At 37.7% G+C, this 24569-nt stretch overlaps 1 non-coding gene across 1 annotated transcript; it reads right to left on the bottom strand.

Moving 5' to 3' along the window:
* Window positions 1–6492: 6492 nt before the first annotated feature.
* LOC148549371 (small nucleolar RNA R71) lies at window positions 6493–6596 on the bottom strand. The gene has a single exon (XR_015897971.1). It is a non-coding gene; the product is annotated as a small nucleolar RNA R71 (small nucleolar RNA).
* Window positions 6597–24569: the final 17973 nt, after the last annotated feature.

Genomic DNA, 24569 nt, shown 5'->3' with positions numbered 1-24569 from the left:
GTTTATGCGGATGTAACTGAACATACATAATCCTTCTTAGCAATTTTAGTCCACCTCGTGCAGACAAGAGTATCAGGAATGATATCGATGTGGTCATGTCTCATAGTACAGAAAATATGACAACATGGAATGCCACGACTTTCAAACAAACGACAATCACAAGCAAATTTTTTAGTGGCTTTATCATATTGTACTTCACATTCCCTCCCGGGTTGCCTATATTTATTTATTCTCACCTTAACTTCATTGTTGCTTACTGACTGTGTAACAACATTTAACTTTCCAGCTTCTTCTATCTCACACCGAACCTCTTTAAACATGCTTCTAGTGAAAATATCGGCCACTTGCTTCTCAATGTCTTGAAGACACGTGGTCAACACAGGAGTTGTAAACAATGATTTAAAATCGGATAAGAGTTCATTTTTCCAATACTGTGTCAATGCTTCATTAAAGTTGTGTATCAATTCCAAAAGGTAGCACTTTTTACTAATGTAATTCTTTATCAAGAAGTGGATACCTTCGCATTGTGACGTAGTCCTGATTTCACCGAAAAATTTATCATTTAAATATGAGGAAGCCCACATTTCTTTGATCTTGTATGTCTTTTGCAACCATTCATTCTCAAAAAGCCCATACTCAGATATCAAGTTATGCCATCTTCTCTCAAACTCTTCAGGAAAAAATTTCCATACATTAGGTGCTTTAACCCATCTAAGAATTTTGAATTCTTATAGCTTCACAGGCATTACGGTATAGATGCCATGCACAAAGATGGTGTGCAGCGTTTGGAAGAACTTCTTTTATTGCCTCCCTCATTGCAAGATCTCCATCTATCACCACGGCTATAGGTTGTTTATTACCCATTATCTCCATGAACATATTCAACACCAAAACATAGGTTTCCCGCTTCTCATCGGATAATAAACCACAACCAAAAATGCATGTTTGTCCATGATGATTTGTTCCTAAGAAGACAACCAATGGCCTATTATACTTATTTTTTTGGTATGTCGTGTCGAAAACTAACACATCACCAAAATATTGGTAATCAGTGATGCTAGATCTATCGGCCCATACAAAATTATCAAGCTTACCATCCTTCAAAGTAAACTTCCCTTGCAATAGTGGATCCTCACCTGCCTTAGAAATTAGGTACTCAATGTTGCATGTGCATCACCATCTTTTATCTTTACACGCCTCGATCTGTCAAAATGATTGTATAGATCTTTTTTTGTGAATTCCGTCCTGTTCGGGCCTCCTTTTTGTGCCACCATAAACCCCATTATATGACAAGTTCTAACACCATAAAAGTGCACACTATCAGCCTGTGCTTTATCAGCATCGGTCATTGTTCGATATGCCGGAACAAACTGGATATACTTAGGTGGGATGAGGTCATGGTTGTGAGTCTCTTCAAACTTGGTGACCCACCACTTTTGTAAAATCAAGTCATAGTGAAATCTAATCTTTGCTTGACACATTACACGTGTGATTGGCTTGTGATCCTTTTTTGGTTCTCCATCTCCAAGTACTTTTCTCTAAGTGTACCCTCTCTGTTACAAACCATCTATCGCATATTAAGGTTTCCATTGAAATCTTGTCCGTTTTCGTCAAGCCTCGCAATAAAACCGTGCACTCTAGCATAATTTCTATAAAAATTACAACATTGATCAACGGTGTCAAACTCAATACCCCACATGTCATCATAGCTTAATTCGTTTAACTTCTTCTCAACTTATTGAATTTTATAGCTACAATTCGACACCTCAATGGATTCACTAAATTTACCCTCATTTTCCTCCTCCTTATCAGAACTACTATCATACCCAAGACACAACTCATCACATTCGATAGACTCATCTAAGTTCTTATTGTCATCGATGTTCATGTTTATGATAAAATTCTATTGAAAAAATAAATCATAAAAATATTTAATTAAGATACTAACAAACTTTACGAAAAATAACTTAACAAAATAAAATAAATGATAAATTAAGCAATTATAATCCGTCAAATTCAAAAACCCCATATTCAAAAAATCCCATAAAAAAACATAACAACTGTATTCTGAATAATAAATCATAATTTGAAATAGGGGGACTTTCACATGTTATTCTCATGTACTTTGAAAGTTTACTAATTAGTTTCAAAAGTGAATAACATCATATCTTTTTTTAATGCTAATTATGCTATTTTAGAGAACCAAACACAAAAACACAATCCAAGGCATAAATCAAACGAAATAGGCATAAGTTCCATGACTACAATTTCCTATAATTTCATATATTAGACAAGTAGAAAAGTCACAACTAAGACTGTCATGATAGGTTAAATTTCAAAACTTCAAACAAAAATGAAAAGAACTTAACTGAGCTTCATGAAGTGGCCAAAATAATTAATTAAAATACATACAAAGTTTACAAAAAACGTGTAAAAAAAATTAAAACAAATGTATTCTGAATAATAAATTATAATTTAAAAATTTACTTTTCACAGGTTAATCTCATGTAAGCTGTTCTTAGTGATTTCGAGATCTAATACCTATATGCAAGTGATGAGCGGATAATTTATACCCTTTTTGGCATTATTTTTACATAGTATTTAGTATGTTTTAATTATTTTTTATTATACTTTTATTAGTTTTTATTCAAAAATTATATTTCTAGACTTTACTATGAGTTTTTGTATTTTTCTATGATTTCAGGTATTTTCTGGTTGAAATTGAGGGACCTGAGCAAAAATTTGATTCAGAGGCTGAAAAAGGACTGCAGATGCTGTTGGATTCTGACCATGCTTCATTTGAAATGGATTTTCTAGAGCTACAGAAGCCCAATTGGCGCGCTATTAATTGCGTTGGAAAGTAGACATCCTGGGCTTTCCAGCAATATATAATAGTCTATACTTTACCCGAGATTTGATGGCCCAAACTGGCGTTCAAAGACAGCCTAAAACATCTTGGTGTAAAACGCCCAAACTGGCACCAAAGCTGGCGTTTAACTCCAGAAACAGCCTATGCACGAAAAAGCTTCAATGCTCAGCCCAAGCACACACCAAGTGGGCCCCAAAAGTAGATTTCTGCACTATCTGCACTTAATTACTCATTTTCTGTAAACCTAGGTTACTAGTTTAGTATAAAAACTACTTTTAGAGATTTATTTTTGAGCTTATGCCATATTTTACACGTTGGGAGGCTGGCTTCATGGCCATGCCTAGACCTTTTTCACTTATATATTTTCTACGGTGGAGTTTCTACACCCCATAGATTAAGGTGTGGAGCTCTGCTGTTCTTCATGAATTAATGCAATTACTACTATTTTCTATTCAATTCACGCCTACTTCTTTTCCAAGATATACTCTCGTACTTAATTCAGTTAAGTCAGAAAGAAGGGGTGACCCGTGACAATCACCCAATCTTCGTTACTCGCTTAGCCAAGGGCGCGTGCCTGACAACCACAAAGCGACGATCTCCATGATGTTCAACGTAGTCATTGGACGACAGCTGGAGTATATTCTCTTGGGTTTCTAATCTAAATTTAGAACCTTCGTGGTATAGGCTAGAATTATTGGCAGCCATTCCTGGGATCCGGAAGGTCTAAACCTTGTCTGTGGTATTCCGAGTAGGATCTGGGACGGGATGATTGTGACGAGCTTCAAACCTGTGAATGTGGGGCACAAGTGATAGTGTGCAAAAGGACAATGGTCCTATTCCGACGCTAGCGGGAACCGACAGATGATTAGCCCTGCGGTGACAGCGTAGATGGATTTGTTTTCATCCGAGAGGATTATACAGCTTGCCATGGAAGGAGGTAACGCATGGTTGGAAGAAGGCAGTAGGAAAGCAGAAGTTCAGAAGCAACAAAGCATCTCCAGACGCTTATCTGAAATTCCCACCAATGAATTACATAAGTATCTCTATTTTATTTATATTTTAATTATCAAAACTTCATAATCATTTGAATCTGCCTGACTGAGATTTACAAGGATGACCATAGCTTGCTTCAAGCTGACAATATCCGTGGGATCGACCCTTACTCACGTAAGGTTTATTACTTGGACGACCCAGTGCACTTGCTGGTTAGTTGTGCGGAGTTGTGAAAAAGAGTTGAGATTACGATTGTGCATACCAAGTTGTTGGCGCCATCGAGATCACAATTTCGTGCACCAAGTTTTTGGCGCTGTTTCCGGGGATTGTTCGAGTTTGGACAACTAACGGTTCATCTTGTTGCTCAGATTAGGTAATTTTATTTTATGTTTAAGCTTTTTAATTTTAATTTCAAAAAAATAAAATAAAATAAAATAAATTATTCTATGACTTTAGAATTTTTAAGAATGAATTCCAGAGTTTCAGATGATGCTTTTATCATCACAGGAGCTAATTGATTCCCATCAATTTGGCTGTTGTATGTAATGTCCTGCTGAAGCTTGGCTAGCCATGTCTAATCTTTTTAGACTGAAGCTTTAGACTAACATTGCATGATTCCTGAAATTCTTATTAAAAATTTTGAAATCCTTATTTTTTTTCAAATAATTTTCGAAAAATCCAAAAAATTTTTTAAAATCATTAAAAACTAAAAATTTTATGTTTCTTGTTTGAGTCTAGTGTCAAATTTTAAGTTTGGTGTCAATTGCATCCTTTTAATTTTCGAAAATTCATGCATTGAGTTTTGTTCTTCATGATCTTCAAGTTGTTCTTGATGATTTTCATTATTTGATCTTTCTTGTTTTGTGTCTTTCTTGTTTTTCATATGCATTTTAGAATTATTAGTGTCTATAGAATAAAAATTTTTAAGTTTGGTGCCTTGCATGTTTTTCTTTTCTTGAAAATTTTCAAAAATATGTTTTTGATGTTCATCATGATCTTCAAAGTGTTCTTGGTAACATCTTGACATTCAAGGTGTTCTTGCATGCATTATTAGTTTTGATCTTAATTTCTTGTGTTTTACATCAATTTTTATGTTTTTCTCTCTCCTCATTAAAAATCAAAAATAAAAAAATATCTTTTCCTTATTCTTCCCATAAAATTCGAAATTTTGATTGACTTGGTCAAAAAGTTTTAAAAATTTAGTTGTTTCTTATTAAGTCAAGTCAAATTTTCAATTTAAAAATACTATCTTTTCAAATCTTTTTCAAAAATCAAATCTTTTTCGATTTTTTTTACAATTTCAAAAATTTCAAATTTTATTTTCAAAATCTTTTTCTTACTTTTATTTCATAATTTCGAATTTATTGCTAGCATTTAATGTTTTGAGTAAAAAATTTCAAGTTGTTACTTGCCTATTAAGAAATGTTCAATCTTTAAATTCTAAAATCATATCTTTTAATTTCTTGTTAGTCAAGTAATCAACTTTAATTTTCAAAAATAAAATCTTTTTAATTTTCTTTTCAAATCTTTTTCAAAATAAATTTCAATCATATCTTTTTCAAAATTTAATTTCAAAATCTCTTTCTAACTTCTTATCTTTTCAAAATTGATTTTCAAATCTTTTTCAATTAACTACTTGAATTTTTGTTTGATTTTAAAAGTTTTCTATTTCAATCATATCTTTTTCAAAACCACCTAACTACTTTTCTCTCTCCAATTTTCGAAAATCACTAACACTATTTCAAAAATCTTTTTAATATAATTAGTCTTTTTAATTCTATTTTATTTCTTCTCTTAATTTTCGAATACTAACCAATAATTAAAATAAAAATAAAAATATTTTCCTTTTATTTTAATTTTAAAATTCGAATTCTCTCTCTCTCATCTCTTTCTATTTATTTATTTATTCACTAACATTTCTCTTCTTCTTATAATTCGAACCCTCTCTTCCTCTCTGTGTTCGAATTCTTCATCTTCTCTCTTCTTCATTCTACTCTTCTATTCTTTTACTCACATAAAGGAATCTCTATACTGTGACATAGAGGATTTCTATTCTTTTCTATTCTCTTCTTTTCATATGAGCGGGAGCAAGGATAAGAATATTCTTGTTGAAGCTGATTCGGAACCTGAAAGGACTCTAAAGAGGAAGCTAAGAGAAGCTAAAGCACAACACTCTGGAGAGGATCTGACAGAATTTTTCGAAAAAGAAGAAGAGATGGCCGAACCCAACAACAATGGTGGAGATGCAAGGAAGATGCTTGGTGACTTTATTGCACCCTCTTCTGACTTCTGTGGAAGGAGCATCTCAATTCCTGCAATTGGAGCAAACAACTTTGAGCTTAAGCCTCAATTAGTTTCTCTAATGCAGCAGAATTGTAAGTTTCATGAACTTCCATTGGAAGATCCTCATCAGTTCTTAGCTGAATTCTTGCAAATCATCTGTGACACTGTTAAGACTAATGGGGTTAATCCTGAGGTCTACAGACTTATACTTTTTCCCTTTGCTGTAAGAGACAGAGCTAGGACATGGTTGGACTCACAACCTAAAGATAGCCTGAACTCTTGGGAAAAGTTGGTCAAAGTTGGTCAATGCTTTCTTGGCCAAATTCTTTCCACCTCAAAAGTTGAGCAAGCTTAGAGTGGAAGTCCAAACCTTCAGACAGAAGGAAGTTGAATCCCTCTATGAAGCTTGGGAAAGATACAAGCAATTGATCAAAAGGTGTCCTTCTAACATGTTTTCAGAATGGAGCATCATATGTATATTCTATGATGGTCTATCGGAATTGTCCAAGATGTCATTGGACAACTCTGCTGGTGGATCTCTTCATCTGAAGAAGACGCCTGCAGAAGCCCAGAAACTCATTGAAACGGTTGCAAATAATCAGTTCATGTACACTTCTGAAAGGAATCCTGTAAATAATGGGACAACTCAGAAGAAAGGAGTTCTTGAGATTGATACCCTGAATGCCATATTGGCTCAGAATAAAATATTGACTCAGCAAGTCAATATGATTTCTCAGAGTCTGTCTAGAATGCAAGCTGCATCAGGCAGTACTAAGGAAGCTTCCTCTGAAGAAGAAGCTTATGATCCTGAGAATCCAGCAATGGGAGAAGTGAATTACATGGGAGATTGCTATGGAAACACTTACAATCCTTCATGGAGGAATCATCCTAATCTCTCATGGAAGGATCAACAGAAGCCTAATCAAGGCTTCAATAATAATAATGGTGGGAGAGCACGGTTTAGCAATAGCAAACCTTTTCCATCATCTTCTCAGCAACAGACAGAGAATTCTAAGTAGAGCCACTCTGACTTAGCAACTGTAGTCTCTGATCTATCTAAGACCACTCTCAGTTTTATGACTGAAGCAAGGTCCTCCATTAGAAATTTGGAGGCACAAGTGGGTCAGCTGAGTAAAAGAGCTACTGAACTCCCTCCTAGTACTCTCCCAAGCAATACAGAAGAGAACCCAAAAAGAGAGTGCAAGGACATAACCTTAACCAACATGGCCAAACCTGGAGAGGAAGAAAAGACAGTGATTTCCAGTGAGGAAGACCTCAATGGACGTCCACTGGCCTCCAAGGAGTTCTCTAATGAGGAACCAAAGGAATCTGAGGCTCATATAGAGACCATAGAGATTTCGCTGAACTTACTGTTGCCATTCATGAGCTCTGATGAGTATTCTTCCTCAGAAGAGGATGAAGATATTGTTGAAGAGCAAGTTGCTCAGTATCTAGGAGCAATCATGAAGCTGAATGCCAAGCTATTTGGTAATGAGACTTGGGAAGATGAACCCCATTGCTCATCAATAAACTGAATGATCTGCTTCAACTGAAATTACCTCAGAAGAAACAGGATCCTGGAAAGTTCTTAATACCTTGTACCATAGGCACCATGACCTTTAAGAAGGCTCTGTGTGACCTTGGGTCAAGTATAAACCTCATGCCCCTCTCTGTAATGGAGAAACTAGGGATCTTTGAGGTGCAAGCTGCAAAAATCTCACTAGAGATGACAGACAATTCAAGGAAACAGGCTTATGGACTTGTAGAGGATGTCTTAGTGAAGGTTGAAGGCTATTACATCCCTGCTGACTTCATAATCCTAGTCACTGGGAAGGATGAAGATGATTCCATCATCTTCGGAAGACCCTTCATAGCCACAGCAAGAGCTGTGATTGATGTGGACAGAAGAGAGTTAGTCCTTCAAGTGAATGAGGACTACCTTGTGTTTAAGGCTCAAGGATCTTCTTCTGTAACCATGGAGAGGAAGCATGAAAAGCTTCTCTCAATACAGAGTTAAACAGAGCCCCCACACTCAACTTCTAAGTTTGGTGTTGGGAGGCCAACATCAAGCTCTGAGTCTCTGTGAAGCTCTCTAAGAGCTTCACTATCATGCTATTGACATTAAAGAAGCGCTTATTGGGAGGCAACCCAATGTTATTTAACTATATTTATTTATTTTCCATTTTTATTTATGTTTTCTTTAGGTTGATGATCATGTGAAGTCACAAAAATAATTGAAAAATAAAAAATAAAATGAAAAATAGCACACCCTGGAGGACAAGCTTACTGGCGTTTAAACGTCAATAAGGATAGCAGAATGGGTGTTTAACGCCCAGCCTAGCAGCATTCTGGGCGTTAAACGCCAGAATGGGCAGCACTCTGGGTGTTTAACGTCAGAAAGGGCTGTCTGGCACAGGCTGGTGTTAAACGTCAGAAATGGGCATCTGGCTGGTGTTTAACGCTAGAAATGGGCAGCAGACTGGCGTTTAACGCCAGGAAAGGTAGTAGAGCTAGCGTTAAACGCCAGAATTGGCACAGAATGGGCGTTTGAATGCCAGGATGGTGCAGGGACTCAAATTCCTTGACACCTCAGGATCTGTGGACCCCACAAGATCCCCACCTACCCCACCTCTTCTTCTCTCCTCTTCACACATTTCCATAACACTCTTCCCTAAACACCATTGACCAATCACCTCAATACCTCTTCCCCAAATACCCTTCACCTATCAAATCCTACCCTCTTTCCCACAACCTCTTCACTACTCACATCCATCCATCATCAAACCTTACCTACCTCACCATTCAAATTCAAACCATTTCCCTCCCAAATCCACCCACAAATGGCCGAATACCCTCTCTCCCTTACCCTATAAATACCCCTCCTCACTACCTTCATTTCCACACTTCATACACACTCAACACACCTTGGCCGAACCCACCACACATCTCCATCTTCTCCATTTCTTCTTTTGCTCGAGGACGAGCAAATCTTCTAAGTTTGGTGTGTGAAAAGTTAAAGCTTTTTATTTTTCCATAACCATCAATGGCACCTAAGGCCGGAGAAACCTCTAGAAAGAGGAAAGGGAAGGCAATTGCTTCCACCTCCGAGTCATGGGAGATGGAGAGATTCATCTTAATGGTCCATCAAGACCATTTCTATGAAGTTGTGGCCAAGAAAAAGGTGATCCCCGAGGACCCCTTCAAGCTCAAAAAGAGCGAATATCCGGAGATCCGATATGAAGTTCGAAGAAGAGGTTGGGAAATCCTCACCAACCCCATTCAACAAGTTGGGATCTTAATGGTTCTAGAGTTCTATACCAATGCATGGATCACTAAGAACCATGACCAAAGTGTGAACCGGAACCCAAAGAATTGGCTCACAATGGTTCGGGAGAACTACTTGGATTTTAGTCCCGAAAATATGAGGTTGGCATTCAACTTGCCAATGATGCAAGGAGATCCTCACCCTTTCACTAGAAGGGTCAACTTTGATCAAAGGTTAGACCAAGTCCTTAGGGAAATTTGTGTGGAAGGCGCTCAATGGAAGAGAGACTCAAGAGGCAAGCCGGTTCAACTAAGAAGGCTAGACCTCAACCCCGTGGCTAGGGGATGGTTGGAGTTCATCCAACGCTCTATCATTCCTACTAGCAACCAGTTTGAAGTTACTGTAGACCGGGCTATCATGATCCATAGCATCATGAATGGAGAGGAAGTAGAAGTTCATGAGATCATATCCCTAGAACTCTACAAGGTGGAAGACTTGTCTTCCACTTTGTCAAGGTTGGCCTTCCCTCATCTCATTTGTCACCTATGAAATTTAGCTGGAATTGTCATAGAGGAAGACACCCTCATTGAAGAGGACAAGTCCATCACTAAAAAAAGGATGGAGCAAACAAGAGAGCCCACTCATGGACCTCAACAAGAGCATGAGGAAATTCCTCATCATAAAATCCCTAGGATACCTCAAAGGATGCATTTTTCTCCACAAAACTATTGGGAGCAAATCAACACCTCCCTAGGAGAATTAAGTTCCAACATAGAACAACTAAGGATGGAGCACCAAGAGCATTCCATCCTCCTCCATAAAATTAGAGAAGACCAAAGAGACATGAGGGAGGAGCAATAAAGGCAAGGAAGAGATATTGAGGAGCTCAAGCACTCCATAAGATCTTCAAGAGGAAGAACTAGCCGCCATCACTAAGGTGGACCCGTTCTTTAATTTTCTTGTTCTTTATTTTTTGTTTTTCGTTTCCTATGCCTTATGTTTGTCTATGTTTGTGTCTTTATTACATGATCATTAGTGTCTAGTGTCTATGTCTTAAAGCTATGAATGTCCTATGAATCCATCACCTTTCTTAAATAAAAAATTTTTTAAATTACAAAAGAACAAGAAGTACATGATTTCGAATTATATCTTGAAATTAGTTTAATTATTTTGATGTGGTGGCAATACCTTTTGTTTTCTGAATGAATGCTTGAACAGTGCATATTTTTGAATTTGTTGTTTATGAATGTTAAAATTGTTGGCTCTTGAAAGAATGATGAAAAAGGAGAAATGTTATTTGATAATCTGAAAAATCATAAAATTGATTCTTGAAGTAAGAAAAAGTAGTGAATAGACAGAGCTTGCAAAAAAAAATGGCGAAAAAAAAAAGAAAAAGCAAGCAGAAAAAGTCAATAGCCCTTTAAACCAAAAGGCAAGGGTAAAATAAAAAGGATCCAAGGCTTTGAGCATTAATGGATAGGAGGGCCCACAGGAATAAAATCATGGCCTAAGCGGCTAAACCAAGCTGTCCCTAACCATGTGCTTGTGGCGTGAAGGTGTCAAGTGAAAAGCTTGAGACTAAGCGGTTAAAGTCGTGGTTCAAAGCAAAAAGAGTGTGCTTAAGTGCTCTGGACACCTCTAACTGGGGACTTTAGCAAAGCTGAGTCACAATCTAAAAAGGTTCACCCAGTTATGTGTCTGTGGCATTTATGTATTCGGTGGTAATACTGGAAAACAAAATGCTTAGGGTCACGGCCAAGACTCATAAAGTAGCTGTGTTCAAGAATTAACATACTAAACTAAGAGAATCAATAACACTATCTGAATTCTGAGTTCCTATAGATGCCAATCATTCTGAACTTCAAAGGATAAAGTGAGATGCCAAAACTGTTCAGAAGCAAAAAGGCTACAAGTCCCGCTCATCTAATTGAAGCTAATCTTCATTGATAAGTTTGGAATTCATTGTATATTCTCTTCTTTTTATCCTATTTTGTTTTTAGTTGCTTGTGGACAAGCAACAATTTAAGTTTGGTGTTGTGATGAGTGGATAATTTATACCCTTTTTGGCATTGTTTTTACATAGTTTTTAGTATGTTTTAATTACTTTTTATTATATTTTTATTAGTTTTATTCAAAAATCATATTTCTGGACTTTACTATGAGTTTCTATATTTTTCTATGATTTCAGGTATTTTCTGGCTGAAATTGAGGGACCTAAGCAAAAATCTGATTCAGAGGCTGAAAAAAGACTGTAGATGCTGTTGGATTCTGACCCTGCTGCATTCGAAATATATTTTCTGGAGCCACAGAAGCCCAATAGGCGCGCTCTCAATTGCGTTGGAAAGTAGACATCCTGGGATTTCCAGCAATACATAATAGTCCATACTTTTCCCGAGATTTGATGGCCCAAACTGGCGTTCAAAGACAACCTAAAACATCTTGGCGTAAAACGCCTAAACTGGCACCAGAATTGGAGTTAAACGCCCAAACTGGCACCAAAGCTGGCGTTTAACTCCAAGAACAGCCTATGCACGAAAAAGCTTCAATGCTCAGCCCAAGCACACACCAAGTGGGCCCCAAAAGTGGATATCTGCACTATCTGCACTTAGTTACTCATTTTCTGTAAACTTAGGTTACTAGTTTAGTATAAAAACTACTTTTAGAGATTTATTTTGGAGCTTATGCCATATTTTACACGTTGGGAGGCTGGCCTCACAGCCATGCCTAGACCTTTTTCACTTATGTATTTTCTACGGTGGAGTTTCTACACCCCATAGATTAAGGTGTGGAGCTCTGTTGTTCTTCATGAATTAATGCAATTACTACTATTTTCTATTCAATTCACGCCTACTTCTTTTCCAAGATATACTCTTATACTTAATTCAGTTAAGTCAGAATGAAGGAGTGACCCGTGATAATCACCCAATCTTCGTTACTTGCTTAGCCAAGGTCGCGTGCCTGACAACTACAAAGCGATCTACATGATGTTCAACGTAGTCATTGGACGACAGCTGGAGTATATTCTCTTGGGTTTCTAATCTAAGATTAGAACCTTCGTGGTATAGGCTAGAATTATTGGCAGCCATTCCTGGGATCCAGAAGGTCTAAACCTTGTCTGTGGTATTCCGAGTAGGATCTAGGATCCGGAAAGTCTAAATCTTGTCTGTGGTATTCCGAGTAGGATCTGGGAAGGGATGACTGTGACGAGCTTCAAACCTGCGAATGTGGGGCACAAGTGACAGGGTGCAAAAGGACAATGGTCCTATTCCGATGCTAGCGGGAACCGACAGATGATTAGCCCTGCGGTGACAGCGCAGATGGATTTGTTTTCATCCGAGAGGATTATACAGCTTGCCATGGAAGGAGGTAACGCATGGTTGGAAGAAGGCAGTAGGAAAGCAGAAGTTCAGAAGCAACAAAGCATCTCCAGACGCTTATCTGAAATTTCCACCAATGAATTAGATAAGTATCTCTATTTTATTTTATATTTTATTTATATTTTAATTATCAAAAATTCATAACCATTTGAATCTGCCTGACTGAGATTTACAAGGATGACCATAGCTTGCTTCAAGCCGACAATCTCCGTGGGATCGACCCTTACTCACGTAAGGTTTATTACTTGGACGACCCAGTGCACTTGCTGGTTAGTTGTGCGGAGTTGTGAAAAAGAGTTGAGATTACGATTGTGCGTACCAAGTTGTTGGCACCATCGAGATCACAATTTCGTGCACCAGCAAGCTTCAGCAAGAACTCCGACTATTTTATCCCGGCAAGCCAATTACCATAATTCCTTTTCTTCATTCTTTTTTTTTTCTAAAACTTTAATCTACTAAATTGACAATAATTTATTGGGGATAATGTTTTAATTCTCATTGTTAACCAGAATCTTAAAATGTGAATGGATAAAAAATATGAAGACTACTTCAAGGAACGCAAAGTGGTCAGCAACCTGTTTGACTAATGCAAATGCTTTTCATGGAATTGGTATACACACAACCAATCATTTATTTTTTCTTTTGTAATTTGGAGTGATAATGAAAGAAGAATCCAAATAGCAATTTTAGGATTAAACAGCGAACTTATACTGGCTTAACAACTAAAAAGATAATTCCAATTAGGCGAGTGATTACTTCAGATTCCAGAGCCAATCATAACATATAGTGCAATTATTCTAAAAGATCAATCTATATAGTAGATATACAGCTCAAAAAATTGTATTCATGGCAGAAAATTTGATCCATAAAAAATCAACAAAATGAAACTCACGGTTTGAACATGCAATCATCGAAAAAAACCCAAATCACAAATAAAAAATGAAATTCATTGTTTGAACAGGTGAACACCTAACCTAATGTCAGGAGTGTAGACGTTAGAGATGGTGATGAAGAATGCGGCTACATTGGTGGATCGGAGGCGGCGAACACAAGTGTCACGGATGCTCAGGACGTGAGAGACGGTGGCGACATTGCTGTTGGAGGCAGAAACAGGGGCGCTGTTGTAAAATCCAATTAATTAATGAATAATTAGCCCATAAATGAGAATTTATTCTAGAAAGCCAAAAATGTGATTTTTATGGCTTAATATGATAGAGGAGATTGATACGAGAATTTCGATACCAATTTTATAGAAATCGGCCCAAGATTGGACCGAACGAGCCAAACCGGGCCAACCGGACCCATATTGGGCCCTTGGCCCAACCTAAACTAAACCTAAAACCATAATTTTCAGCACTCTCTCTCCTCTCTACACACTAAACACGCTGAAAATGAGTATGGGAAGGGGAAGAACACTCTCTCAAGTTCTCACCCTTGTTTGATCTTCAAACCACCATAACTTTTGATCTAGAGCTCTGATTGCCGCACTATTTACAGCCACGCGTTCACCGTGAAGAGCTCTACAAAACCACTACTTTGTTCTTGAGATAAGCCACAATTTTAGTTCAGTTCTTCATCCCTTAATTTCAAATTTCATGGAGAAAAGTGTTGAGATTTTGGGCTCTTTGATGTTATAGGACCCAACTCTCTTGAAGGAGAAGATTAATCTTGTCTCCTTGAACCTTGGGTGTGGTAAGATTCTCAATCCTAGTGTAATTTGTTGTTCTATGATGTTTGGGTATTGAAATATTGTGTTTGGGTATGATGATTGTGGCTTAGGTAGTGTGTATGAGAATATTAGGGCTTGATTGAGATTTTAGAAAGCTTGAAAAAGGACTTTGGTGTGCTAAAAATATGTTCTTGGAGGTGTTGGAGCTTGGTGAGATTGTGAAAAAGTGATTTGGAAGTGCTCTGGGTTAAGCAGAAAAATCGGCTAAGGTATGGTCTCGGTTTCCTGTATCTAAAATGTAATGTGGTGTGAAAACTTAGGCTAGAGGCCCTAAGATAGGTTTTGAATGGTTGATGTTGTTGAATGGTTGAGATAAATTATGTGGTTAAGTATGTGATTATGAATATTGATGTATTGATGGTGTGATGCATGAGAGATATGCATGTTTTGATATATGATTAATGATTGATTGAGGATGAATTGTGGGTGAAGCCATGTTGATGGTGAGGATGATATTAATTGTGTGTAATAATAGTTGATTGGAAATGGTATTGTTGGAAATTGGGATGAGAAAATATGTATATTATGATATTGTGTTTGAAGTTGAGTTACTTGGTTGAGATTGGTTAAAATAATGGATTGGTAGGTTATGATTTGATAAAAATGTCAATATATGAGTTGAGGAGGCTTGAGGTTGATTTTTGGTATGTTTTGATTGATTTTACAAAGGGTTGGAATTGGTTGTTTTGAAAATGGCACTTTGTGTTTTTGTATGAAAATGTGGTTTTTGGGCATACTTTGACGGAGCATAACTTGGACTCCGGATCCCAGTTTTGTTCCAAACTTATTTAGAAATGAAATTGGATCCGGGATGTCTATGCCATTTGAAGAACGGGTAAAAAATGATTTGAAACGAGGAAGTTATGCCCGTCGGAAGATTGGGGTTTGAAATTGTGAATTCTGTAGCTTTTTAACTTAGAAAATTTTTTAGCAGAAAGCACTCCCACCCGTAGGCGTGGCCGACATGCACGCGTTGTTTTCAAAGTTTCACTACCCATGCGTGCGCGTGGCCCACGCGTACGCGTCGATGAGCCAAAATAGTTTCCCAGCCAAAATTCCCGAGAGTTGTGCCTGAGTTGTGCCAGTTTTGTGCCTGGGGCACAAAACGCACCCACACCTACGCGTGGCTGACGCATAGGCGTCACTTGGTTTTTCTCCGATCCACGCGTGCGCGTGGAGGGACATGTACACGTCGCTATGTTTTGAGGCATTCCACGCGTGCGCGTGGGCGACGTGCACGCGTGACCCTGTTTTCATCTCAAAGTTGATTTTTGAGTTTTTAAAGCCAAATATCAGACTTCTAAGCCTTTGATCTCACCCCTTGTGTCTTAAAACTTGATGATATGCCTAGCAATGAGAAGGGCTAGCAAATGTGGTAACTTGTGAATGAAGAAAGGAGAAAATTTATGATCAACGATGATCAAAGATGATTATACGAGATACGGAGGATAGCTGTGGAAGTGCTGTATGTGCCATGAGTCGAAGGGCTGTATTTGTTAATAAATTGGCTGGTTCTGGATTGAACTATGAGTCGGATGGCTGAGTTATGGCCGTATTATGGCTGAGCCATTATTGAATTATGGCTGAGTATGATTGCATATATGCATATTGAATGAAATATGAATGTTGCACTTCCCCTATCTGAGATACGAGTTTCCCTGAGAGAAAGTAATGGCTAGCCACCATGTGCTCCAGGTGGAGACTCGATACTTTGCTGACCCTATGTCGTAAGGGTGGCCAGACACTGTGAAAGTTTCGGATCAGCTCGCCCCCGTGAATATACACCAGTGAGGGTGTTGGATATGAATTATGATTTATGATTGAGTATAACTCGAGTTGGGGATGCACGAGAGAGGGACAGTCCAATGGTTAGCTACCAGGACTTGTCGGGTTGGCTATATAATCAACAGATGATATCATCAGCCATTAGGACAGGCATTCATCATATGCATATTTTGTGAATTATTTGGAATTGCCTAATTAACTGCATATTACCTGCTAATTGTCTAAATGTCATATCTGCTCCTAATTGTATATATCCTTGTTTGATATAACTGTGTTTGCCATATTATATACTACTGCTGGCAGTTGGGAGGTCTGCAGGAATTTGAAAGGGGAAATGTTAGTTAGACTAAAGATCTTTAGTCAGTTGTCATTTATTGTTTAGTCTGTTTATATGCTTTGAATTATATGGTAGAAGTTCTAGGATTGCCTTCAGCTTTCCCAGGACATTACATGTTAGATATGTGTGTACTATTACCATGCTGAGAACTTCCGGTTCTCACCCATGCGGATTTTGTGGTTTTCAGATGCAGGACGTGAGGCTTCTCGCTGAGGCATGCTGGGGACTTCTGGATTTAGCGAAGATCCTTGGTTCTCGGGACTCTATTTTTGATCTTATGTTTTTACTTACATACTTTTATCTCCACTAAATAATGTATATATATACTGTTTTGACTCCTCTTAGAGGTTGTTTTGGAGAATAGGTTTTGATAGTTTGTCCTTGGGGTTTTCCTTGGGTTTCTTGCTTTATATATTTGTATATACTTCTATGCTCGGACCGGTTTTCTTCGCAACCGGATTTTGAGTTTTGGATATTTGTGTTTTTGGCACTCTTTGGATATATTCTTGCATTAGCTTATCCTTTATCTGTTTCGTTACGTTAGAAATCGAAGTGTTGCATTTTTTGAGTTGCGGTTTTGAATTACCCCTTTTCTTTCAAAGGCTCCTAGTTATAAACATTCTTCACAATATTATATGTACTAAATTTTAATTTCTAGAGGTCGTAATACCTCGCCACTTCTGCCTTATGACTTAAGCATAAGGCTCTATGTGGTAGGGTGTTACAGCTGTAATCGGGATCACGGAGGCTAACGATGGCATAGACAGTGATGAAGATGGAGATAGACGAAGGTGTGAGAGATAGAAGGGATCTGACGGTGTCGGTGAGCGGTGGTGAACGGTGGCGAACGGCGGTGGTGAACGGCGATGGTGGGAGAGGTTCAGATCTGAGGGGTTGGGTATTCAGGAGTCTAACTTAGAACAAAAGACAATCACTAGTGTTTTGGGAAGAGAACACTGATGGAAAAGGAAAGAGGTTTTTCATTTTAATTTTGTATTAATTTTAATAAACAAAAATACTTAACCATAGTTAATCATATATGATTAAAGTATATACGTATTCGTATTTGTATACAAATAATATTTAATATACTTTTGAAATACATTAAATTTTAAGTTTTTAAAATTATTTAATTATTAATTGACTGGGATTAATGATGCCACATGTCTATATTTTATTGGTCCATATATATAGAGTACGAGTTTTATCACAAATATTAAGATATGAGAGCAATCACCATTAAAATAATATAAAATAGAATATTAGAATTGTTGACAAATTTAAACATAAATAATCATTAAATGATAATTTGTGTATATTAATTATATAATACTTTCTTAAAAATGATTGAAGAGAAAAATGTACACAAACAGTTATTAGAATACACTTTGTCAACATATTTGACGCTATAATATAATTCGTTGTAAAAAAAATATTGATTCTCAAATCACAACCACCAAATACATTTTCTTATTCTTATACTCACTTTTAGTCATTTTTTACTATATATATCAATATCCATCTCACATTTTTTTTTTCCTATGTAATTCCATGCCTCTTACTTTTTGTCCCTTCAATTCTTGCTAATATTTTACACTTACTTTTATAATCAATTTTTTTTTTGTTAAATAATTGGCTCATTATGTATTAGAACATGAGTTTTCTAAAACACTAAAATATATTTCTTTTTGCTTTAGCCTAACTGTATTCATTTGATTATATATTATCTTTGTTAGGTATATATCATTTTTTTACCATTTCAATAATTTATCTTTTTAATAATAATAATAATAATAATAATAATAATAATAATAATAATAATAATAATAATAATGTATGATGTCATGATTCATAAAAAATAAAATTAAATGTTATTTTCAGTTATAGAAATATTATATATAAGAACCCGAGTTTTTCACGCAAAATCGTTTTAATAAAAATAATAATTTTAAGTGTTCGGAATAAATTCAAAATTTAGAAGTTTTAATTTGAAATTATAAAGGTGAAATTTGGTTTCAATGGATTTTTCTGAGTCAGAAAACATATTTTCTGAAAAGGATTGCGAACCGGCAAATGAACCGGTTTAAGTCTGTCCGGTACTGTGTATTTTAGAAAAATAAGATTTTGAAAAATTGATTTATTGTTTTGAAAGGATGAAAAATAAATTAGAATCGAAGACCGGACACTAATCTTAAAGGTTTTAGCCCAAAGTGGGTCAAATAGACCAAAAATGCTAACGGATTGGATCGGGCCCAAATCGGGCCCAAGGTCCAACATATATAAGCTCATTAAATGAGCTTTGGGCTCATTTTCTCTTCCATTTGAAGAGAGGGGCGCAGCATAGAGGGAAGAGAGGGAGAAGAGAAGTTACTATTCACTCTCCTCTTCCGGAAGCCATAACTTTTGATCCGGAGCTCCGATTGACGAGCCGTTTGCGGCCACGCGAAGCTCTCGACGAGCTATTTCTTTCTATCTAAAGAAATTTGGTAAGGACTTGCATCTCACTCCCAGTTTTGTGCCCTAGATTCTGCACGATTTTATGTTTGGTTTTTTAGTAGATTTTGGGATTTTGCTTGTTTAGGTGATCTCTAGTAGCGGGTAATTATTGGATTTTACCCCTACTCACATTGGGTAAGGTAAGGTTTCACTAAGCCCTTGTGTTTAGTTGCTTTGTGTATCTTAGATTTTGATGTTAGTATATATATGTGTTGTTAGTTTGAGCTTTGGTATTTGTTGGAGTTGGTTGAAGCCTTGGATCAAGCTTGGTGGCTTCATTTTGGTGTTTGGTGCGTTTGGGAATCGGCCAAGGTATGGTTTCGATTTCCTTTATGTAATATGTAATGTTCATGGACACTTAGGCTAGTTGACCTTAAGATAGGATTGAATGCTATTTGTGTATGAATATTTAAATGTGAATTGATGTTAATTGTTAGTTGTATTGGTTTATTGTGGTTGATGATGATTATTAGGGATTGTTGGTGTTAATGAGTATTGATGATTTGTATTGTTGATGAGGGTTGTTGATATGGTTGATGAGTAATGATAAATAATTGAATTTGTGGGTGAGGGTGATTGCTGAGAAGCATTGGTGATAATGATGAATTATGATGTTGAGTGATGTGGTTGGGTGTGTATATTAATATGGGTAACATGAATGTTGATTTTGATGACTATTGTTTGAAGATGCGAGTTTTATGAGATGAATATAAGGAAATTGTAGTGGTTGATGTTGTTGATGATTCATGGAAATGCCATTGTTGAATGAAGATAATTATGATTGTTTGTGATATCTTGAATGTTGATGAATAAGGAATTTGATGGTTCAAAATGGTGTTGATAAGTTAGGATGTTAATTGTGTGAGAAGTGTGAAGTTGAGGTTTAAATTTGTGAATTATGAATTATGGTTGAGTTATGATGAAAAGATTGAGTTAGAGAGGTTTGATGGTTGAGAATGGTATAATGTGTTGTAAAGGGTAGATTATGCTGGAAATTGGAGTTTGAAGTGGTTTTGGTTTGGTTTTGGTTAGAAATGTTGGTAAATTGTGGAAATTGTGATTTTGGGTAAAATTTGGTTTTTGGTAAACTTTGTCTGATCATAACTTTTGCCTCGATTTTCGAAATTGATTGAAATTTGTTTAGAATTAAAGATCTTTGAAAACCCTTTAAATCGATATAAAGTTTATGAAAATTGGAATTTTGCAGAGAAAGTTGTGATCATTCAAAGTTTGTGTTGAAAATCTGAAATTCTGTTAAGTTGCAGAATTTCATGATTTCTGATATGTGCAAGCACACACTCTCGTGCGGATGCACACCCTGCAAAAATTTTGACCTGTGCGCACGCACGGGCAGGGAGATGCGTTCTGTTTGCAGCGCTAGCACAGCTTGTGCGCGCGCATATCTAAGGAAGAATTTCAACCTGTGCGGACGCACAGGCCTATGCGGACGCACACGTCGAGAAAGGCCATTCTGTTAGGGGTGCTGGCATAGGTTGTACGAGTGAACAGATTCTATAAGTTTTGCCACCTGTGCGTACGCACATCCCTGTACATACGCACACATTTTAAAATCTCCTAGGCGTGCGCACGCACACACCCCTGTGCGGCTGCACACGCCCTATTTCTCAAAATTTTCCTTATTTTCAACTATTCTATCTTCCCAACAAGGTTGTAAGCTTCCATAACACCGTTTTAAGACTCTTGAGCTCAATTTTTGGATGTTGGAATATGGGAAAAGTCTTAGGAGGTTTAATTTGGGGTTTTACTTTGAAAGTTAGCAAATGGAGGTTTAGGTTTCTGGTGTACTGAGGATGAGTTTGGTTGAGGGAGAAAGAAAAGTAGTGAACTTGGGGATTGCTGACAATAAATTGAGATACTGATGAACTGATGAGTTTGAGATGGAAATTAATAATTGATGATGGTTATTATGAGCTTGATGAGTATGGAAGGAAAGTGTGCAGGGACTATATCCCTGGCGTAGCAGGTTTCTCTGCTGCATGAGTAGATGTCGTTGAAAGTGATTTGAGATGAGAAATGGTGATGTCTGGTGATGATTTGAGGATGAAGTTATTGGATTGTTGATAGTGTGCAGAGCCTATATCTCCGGCGTGGCAGATTGTTCTGCTGCATGACCAGTTGTTGTTGAGAGTGTGCGGAGCCTATGTCTCCGGTGTGACAGATATTTTTGTCGCATGACTAGTAACGTTGAGAGTGTGCGGGCCTATATCCCCGGCATGGCAGATTGTTCTGCTGCATAATTTGTTATGGTTATTTTCCTTTTCTGCTGCATGAAGTGTGCGGGGTCTATATCCCTGGCGTAGTAGACTCCCTACTACATGAGTGTACAGGGCACTCTATCCCTGGTGTAGTAGAAGAGCTACTGCATGAATGTGCAAGGCACTATATTCCTGGCGTAGCAGAATAGCTGCTGCATGAGTATGCAGAGCACTATATCCCTAGCGTGGCAAAAAAGGCTACATCCGGGAGGATGTGTCGGGTTGGCATTTACGGACCGACAAGTGATATCACGAGCCAATAGGATAGGCATTCATCATATGCACCTTCTACATGCTTGTTTGCTTTGACTACTTGGGTTTGACTAATTGTATAATATGCCTACTTGCTTCTTGAAATACTTGCTATATATGATTATTACCTGTGTATTACTTGCTTGCATTAATTGTGTTTGTCTGGTGCTAAGGAGGTTAGGTAGGCGGTGGCGATGGGATCGCACGGAGGCTAGGTTGGCAAAGACTGTGGGATACAGTGGGGGTGATTAGTTCTAGTTAGAAATTCCTTAAGTTAGATAACCCTACTTATGGTTTATGGTTAAGTTCTTTATTTATTTATTTTGTTCTAAGTTGAATATCCGTATGTGATGTGAAGTTCTAGGATTGCCTTCGGCGTCCCGGAGCCTTACATCTTACATCATTGGGCACTGTTACCATACTGAGAACCTCCGGTTCTCATTCCATACATTGTTGTTGTTTTTCAGATGCAGGTCGTGTAAGACCCAAGACCTTTGAAAGAGGGCTATCATTAACTAATTTCAAATTCAGTGTTTCTGTAACCTTAATTTCAGAAATTTCTCTATTAAAGAAAATTAAGGCAAGTTTTGATTTATCGAATTTGAGATGGATTATGATTATTATCCAATTTTATAATTATTGGATTATTTTCTATATTTAGATTATAAATTTGTCAGTTATGAAATAAAAGGGATTTTACATGGTTTGGATTACATCAGTAATATTTTAAATATTAGTACAGCTATTTTGAAAAATAGAGAAATTAATTATATTACTTCTAATTATTTGATTTGGGCATTTTATTGAAAATAATTTGTAAAATTGGTGAGCAAATAGTATTTTCTATATATAATTAATGTTGGATTTAATTTGGTTTCAATTACTATATTTTTCCCAATTTCATTTGAAATTACTAAAATGCCCCTAACCCTAATTTTTGAAAATGAAACCCTAACCCAAAGACCCGGTTCTCTCTTCACCACACCCAGCAGCAGCCACACACCTTTTTCCCCTTTTCTCCATTCATGCGCAGCAGCAGTAGAGAAAAGGAATAAAAAAAAACGAAGCAAAAAGGGGAGAGGGAGATTGAGTGCAGCAGGGAGGAGAAGAGAAGAGGGAAGAGCGCCGGCACCGGTGGGCCTCGCCACCGCCGTCACCACCGAACTGATACACAGAGAGGGAGCTCAGTGGAGAGAGAGAGATCGCGCGATGTTGAGGGTGGAAAATGCGGGCCAGTGACGCGAGGAGGAGCGCGACCCACTGCGCAGGGATGCGTCGCCGTGTGCTGTCGCTGTCGTCTCGGACTGCTACCGCCGTCGAGCCTCGAGGAGAGAGAAGGAAGTGGTGTGCTCGGGAGGGGAAGAAACTGCCCCTGCGCCGCCGTCGTTCACAAGCTCAGCTATCAGCGCCGTCGTTGCTCGCGCCACCAGAGGAAGTCGCTGCCGCAAATGAGCTGCCGCCGCTGTCTGGTTTCGCCGTGCCTGGCTGCCGGGAAACGCCATTATCGTCGCCGAAGGATGCTCTGCTGGTAACGGTTTTAAATTGTGGTTGCTGTCGTGGGAACCGTGAAAGAAGGAGGGCGAAGCCGTGCCGCTGTTCTGGCCGCCGGAGCTTCTATGGCCGTCAGAAGTTGTCGCTGCCCAACCAGCTGCAACGGGGTTGTCTCCTGTCGTGTATGGCTGCCGGAGAAGCTGTTGTGGCCGCCGGAACCATCACCGGAACTTCTGTAGTTTGATTCAGTCTTTAATCCTTTCTCCCGGTAAGCATATTCATTCCGGAGCTCTTGAAAATCAATATGCTGCTATATTTAGCCACAGATTCTGAGGTTTTGTAACATAGGGTCAAGCTCTGTTTATTGCGGGTCATGATTAAAGCTGCCGCCGAACTGGTTCGGAGACCGCCACTGTTCGGTTCATCCGTTCCTTCTTCGTTTCGGTAAGTAAGTATGTTTCGGAAAGCCTCGCGTTAGTACTTTGCTGTGTTGGTTAATGAATATGAATTGTGGTAACGTGTGGTAAAGTCCTGATTGTTCTATGTTGCGACTAAAGTCGTTGAGATTGTTGCGAAAAACAAGCGGAGCCGGGATTTTGGTTGTTGATTTCGGATTGAGGCGGAAAGGACTCTATGAGACTTTTGGGTTATGGATTTGCGTTTCGAGGTAGGGGCGCTTTCCAAAAACTACAGCTTATTATTGGAATTATTACATATGGATACTGATGTGAGATATGGTGTAATTAGTGATTGTATCTGCCTTATGTATTATTTGATTGACTCGAATGATTATGGATGTTGGCTTGGCTGAATTGTTGTGTGGCTTGTGAAATGTAATGTTTGAAGTTGATTCTTTAAATATTTGAAATGAGTTTAATCCGTTGAGGATTGGTTTGAATTGAGTCAATTATTTTGATGATGTGAAAGATAGAATGCTCTTGAAATTCAGCCTGGGTTGCTTTAATTGCTCTGGTTTTGATAAATGGTTTATTGCTGAACCGATTCTTTAAAGTTTTAAAAATGAGTTAAATCGGTTGATTTTTGAAATGGTTTCCTTAAGGTATGCCATTGAGGCGACCGTTGGATTTAGCTTGCTTTTGAATTGATTTCTGGTTTTGAGCTGTTGAAAAGGAATGAGAAACGGTTTAGTTGGGACCCGAACCGGGTGGCAAAAGTCCAAGTTTTAGGGGAGGTGCTGCCGAAATTTCTATAAAATCCGAGTCTTTATTGAAATGTTGTCTAGAAAATGATGAGTTAAAGACTTCTACTATTTTATTTGAATTATCGAGAAAAGGATGATTCATGCTTTCGAAATGAATTAATAAAGAGGAAATTGTGATTTAGTGTTGCTTCTTAAGAAAGGCATTGTATCTCTTTCAGGAGAAGGTTATTTAGATGAAACTTGTGTTTTAAAGC

The sequence above is a fragment of the Arachis ipaensis genome, chromosome B8 (genome assembly GCF_059453495.1).
Source record: "Arachis ipaensis isolate K30076 ecotype BB chromosome B8, ASM5945349v1, whole genome shotgun sequence".
NCBI lineage: Eukaryota > Viridiplantae > Streptophyta > Magnoliopsida > Fabales > Fabaceae > Arachis > Arachis ipaensis.
The sequence above is the reverse complement of the archived record's forward strand: the minus strand, read 5'-3'. Positions and strand labels throughout refer to the sequence as shown.